Source organism: Engraulis encrasicolus, chromosome 14 (genome assembly GCF_034702125.1).
Source record: "Engraulis encrasicolus isolate BLACKSEA-1 chromosome 14, IST_EnEncr_1.0, whole genome shotgun sequence".
NCBI lineage: Eukaryota > Metazoa > Chordata > Actinopteri > Clupeiformes > Engraulidae > Engraulis > Engraulis encrasicolus.
Genome location: NC_085870.1, coordinates 50,175,033 through 50,180,032, shown reverse-complemented (window position 1 = coordinate 50,180,032; position 5,000 = coordinate 50,175,033). Strand labels below are relative to the sequence as shown.

Sequence of the window (5,000 nt, the reverse complement as noted above, 5' to 3'; positions counted from 1 at the left end):
GTCATGTTCTCTTCCTCTTCAAGAACTTGGTGGTGGATCTGAAGTGTTTTATTTGTCTGAGCTGAGGGGAGAGAGGTGCCATTCTCGGTAGCTGAATGCCCGGACTGATCACGACACACACACACACACACACACACACACACACACTCACTCACACACACACACACACACACACACACACACACACACACACACACACACACACACACACACACACACACACACACACACACTCACTCACACACACTTCAATAGCGGGGACTTTTTAATGTTCAAACAAGAGCTCCGCAATAGCCTTGTGCTCAACACACATCCTCAGTAATCGTGTTCTTCTTTTAACACCCCTCGTTTTGGACGGTGGGAGAAATCTGTTACCCACTATTCTTCCACTTCATTAAGCATTTGAAATAAAGCTGCGGCCTGAACACCCTTTCAAAGTTGCTTTAAACTCGCACACTACGCGGCTGAAAATGTAGCTGAGTTCTGCGACATGGCCTGATTAATTTTAATAAACTAGTGAAAGAAAAAATATGAATTTTAACTTGCACACAGAAGCATCCTCTGAAGCTGTGGACTGTGGTGTCGTCTCCACCGTGCTAGCACATTTTCCAGGTGGTTAGTCTCTGATTAAATGCGATTGATGAGTTTCAGGCGGGGTGACTATAAGGCCTTAAATGTTTGCCCGCTACTGTGGCGTCAATGACAGAAAGTCACTCTTGTGTGGATGTGATTTCATGATTTGTGTGTTTTCAAAAAATGTTGCCCATTTCCTACATTCTCTCATGTGAAACTCGACCACCGGCTACGTCACATGCTGCAATCCTTTCCCCTTCAATGCGGCCATAACCTAGCAATAGTTTTCTTAATAACTTCGCCTACTTTGTACTCAAGCACTTCGGATTGAATTCATTCTTGATTATTTTGTCCAAATGCCCTACACATAACTGTCCAATGTATTGAGACAGAATTAAAATGTAACTTGATACCGACTCATTTTTATTATTATTTTTTTAAATTGGAAGCCCAGATGCATGTTAAAATGGAGGACAAATTATAAACACAAGTTGTGTCGTTCGGGTCATTTAATTAGACTATTATACAAAAAATGAGACATAGGCCTACATTAAATTAGACAAAGGTCTACATTAGATTTCATGTTGCATCGTAGTCCAACGAAATTTACACAGCCTACTTTTGTCTTCAGTAATATCACGACCCCAACCAGCCACATGTGTGCTGACCACAAGGTATGCTCCCGTTCAAGAACTCGCTCGCAATGTGCAACCGTCACTCCTTCTAAACTTTATTTGTAATCCCTAACCCCCTTCTTTGTGTTTGCATGTTTTAAAAATTATAGTTTTACTATTGACAACCAATGATTAATTCATAAATTAGTGCAATAATGTCACCTTTGTCATGCCATTAAGCTTTGCGTAATTTCAAGTGTGAAAACTATGAATGACATTTTACTAATATTTTATTAATTGCCGTTGTTGTGATGTTTTATTTATTAAATCTTGCAAGCCCATGTGATTGACACGAGTAGACGTGACTAGTCTCTGATATCGGCAGCAGAGATGTCAAGTACAGCCGCCACCTGTACACCACGCAGGTCACTCTTTAGAACGCAGAATGCGCCTCGTGAGCCGTGACGTCCTGTCCAAGTGTCCCGCGCGCTCCAAGCAATTTGGAGTGATTTGATTGACAATGAATCCATGTTCCCCTCACCCATAGCCTATTTTCTGCTGTCATGAGAAGCATAAACACGTGGCATGGTGTTGGAGTCGGTGGTTATTATCGGCTGATTGATGCGGAATGGCGCTCTTGGCTCAATTAATTGTATTTAGTGCTGCGTGTCTCTGGCTGTTTGCCCGCGCGAGCGAGCGTCTGTCTGCAAGGCCAGGAGCTATGCTGATGGGCCCGTCACGCGTGACACTTTTAATTGAAACAGCCGACAGAAATTTAATAGAATACTGAGAGCAAATTATACTGTTAAATTTTACGGCTTATTGTTTTCAGGAGAGGTTGATTTAAAAAAGAAAGGAAAAAAAAATCACAGCCACACTCTAGGATGAGGGCAGCGGCGTGGTGGAAAAGGTGATTGTGTGTCTGCGATCTGTGTGTGTGTGTGTGTTTCTGCTGATCTCCCTTCTCATGAAGGGTCTTTGGGGGGGGTTGTGTGTGTGTGTGCGCGCGTGTGTGTGTGTGTGACTAAGTGGAATTGTTGTATTATTTTAAGGTGTCTGATATCGTTGGCATAGTGATGGGATTAAACGTCTCCATAATCCGTCCGTGTTATCTGTAGCTCAAGCATATCAGACGCAGCCTTCAATCTGATCAGTTAAATTATCTACACCCCCACCACTCTCTCTCTCTCTCTCTCTCTCACACACACACACACACACACACAAACACACACACACAAACACACACACACCTTTCACTGAGGTGAGGGGCCTCGCTTCGCTTCCCAATGCAACGCAACTCTCTCCAGCTCTCTCCTCCCAATGTGAAATTAGACAATTACAACGGTGTATGTGTGTGTGTGTGTGTGAGGGCAGCATTCTTGGGCAGAGTGATTTGGGCCGGACTGAGGCGAGGAAAAGAATGTGGCTCCTCACTGTAGTGTTTCCAGCAGAGAGACAGAAAGAGAGCTGGATGGAGGGAGGGAGAGAGAAGAGAGGGGGAAGAGAGGGGGAGGAGAAGAGAGGGAGGGAGAGGGATACACGCATATGCGGTTGCCCTCAAGATAAAAAAAAAGAAGAAACAATTAAGCGAGGAGAGAAGAGGAGGCTGGAGTGTGCGGTGTAACCAAGTGACGGCTTTTTGCAAAGATTTTTTTTATTTCTCACAATCACAAAGATTTCGTCTGTGTTTTTTTAAAAAAGATTTAAGCACTTGCAATTTTTTTTCTAAATAGGTCAAATCACATATTTTGTTTTTCACAGTGGCCAAAATCTAAGAAAGAAATGTTTCCAGTTCTTGTAAGAATTGTCTTAGAATAAAACAAAAAACACTGTCTTTCCAAATAATTTTCTCTAATTAAATGTTAATATTATTGCTATTACTATTATTATTGTGTGCAGGTAACTAGCTTCATGACAGGCGCAGGAATGCTGTGTGTGTGCGCGTGTGTGTGTGTGTGTGTGTGTGTGTGTGTGTGTGTGTGTGTGTGTGTGTGTGTGTGTGTGTGTGTGTGTTGCCCGGGGCGTTTTGCTCACCTGGACGCCTCCTGAAGAGGCAAGTTTAGAACTTGTTTTAGTGTTTTTTTTTTCCTTGTGAAATCTACATTTGTGATGACGGCTTTCACCTCTTCACCCCTTAGCTCAACACACACACACACACACACACACACACACACACACACACACACACACACACACACACACACACACACACACACACACACACACACACACACACACACACAAACCCCGCAGCCACCTCCCCCAGGGATGCACTTGAGTTAGTTGGCTTGGTGGGTGTGCAGTGTGTGTGTGTGCGTGTGTGTGTGTGGCCACTGCATTCTGAGTTTGTAGGAATCCTGTCAAGTGTGCGGGACAAAAGCTTGAAGTTTTTAATCTCCATGGCCAGCGGAAGGTGGAGCTCTCTCTGTGTGTACGTGTGTGTGTGTGTCCGTCCGTCTCTCTCTGTGTGTTTGTGTGTGTGTGTGTTGGTGTGTATGTGTGGGTGAGTTCTGGAGGCAAGTATGTGTGTGTGCATGCGCGTCCACGTCTGTGTGTTTTCGTCTGCCTGTTGCCATCTAAGCGGTTTGAGGTGCATCTTTTAGACCCGAGGGCGATAGTCTGCATGCAGCGCATCTTGTAGACGAGCGTGAAAGTCTGGATGCAGCGCATCTTGTAGACGGAAGTCAGTGTGAGTAAGCGCAGAACATCTTTTAGACGAGAGTGTGTGTAAGGCTACAGCGAGGCGAGTGAGAACGAAGAAAGAATCTTTGAGATCACAGCGAGATCAGAATTAGTCCACAGCATTGTGTGTGTGTGTGTGTGTGTGTGTGTGTGTGTGTGTGTGTGTGTGTGTGTGTGTGTGTGTGTGTGTGTGTGTGTGTGTGTGTGTGTGTGTGTGTGTGTGTGAGAGAGAGAGGGAGGTGAGTGAAAGCAGAATAAGTCCACAGCGATGCAGGATACCCCCCCCCCCCCAAAGAAAAAAAAATGTCGCCAACCTTAAAAACACATCCCAGCTCAGAGTAAAATTAATTTCTTTAAATACATTTGATTTTATAGTGAGAAGTAAAACAGGGGATTATTTTAGAGGCGGTCTTGAATTTTTAATGGCCCTGTGTTTGTGTGAGCGTGTGTGAGAGAGAGAGCGTGTGTGTGTGTGTGTGTGTGTGTGTGTGTGTGTGTGTGTGTGTGTGTGTGTGTGTGTATGTGTGAGAAAGCGAGAGAGCGTGTGCGCGCGCGTGTGTGTGTGAACGGGTGGGCCAGCTCGTTGACGGGTCGAGTCCGAGCAGCGTGAAGAAGCAGTGTGTGTGTGTCTGTGTGTGTGTGAGAGAGACCGGCGTGAAGAAGCAGGCCAGTGCTGATTACACATATGTTTTTAATTGAAAGTGTTATTCAGGCGAGCCCTGTGTGTGTGTGTGTGTGTGTGTGTGTGTGTGTGTGTGTGTGTGTGTGTGTGTGTGTGTGTGTGTGTGTGTGTGTGTGTGTGTGTGTGTGTGTGTGTGTGTGTGTGTGTGAATAATAAATTGGGTTTCACGTTTTCAGACACTGAGCGCTGTTTTTACGAGTCGTCACCGGCCGAGCAGGCGGGCAGGGGAGCGGTGTCATTTTCTCCCGTGACTGTAGAGCTTGCAAAACAAATGAAAGCAGAAAAGCGAAAAAGAAAAGAAAAAAGGCAGAGAGAAGGAGAAGTGGAAGATAAAGAAAATAGACGCAGTTGCAAGGAGACGAGAAAGACAGACAGAAAATAGAAGCAGAACAGAGGTAGAAGAGAAAGGGAGAAAAGAGAGGTGGGAGAGAGAGGTGTAGAAGGACGAA

General features: G+C 44.9%; 1 protein-coding gene across 1 annotated transcript in view; it reads left to right on the top strand.

Annotated features, from left to right (window-relative positions):
• foxp4 (forkhead box P4) overlaps positions 1–5,000 on the top strand; it is a 267,767-nt gene that overhangs the window by 1,148 nt on the left and 261,619 nt on the right. The gene's annotated exons all lie outside the window — the stretch shown is intronic.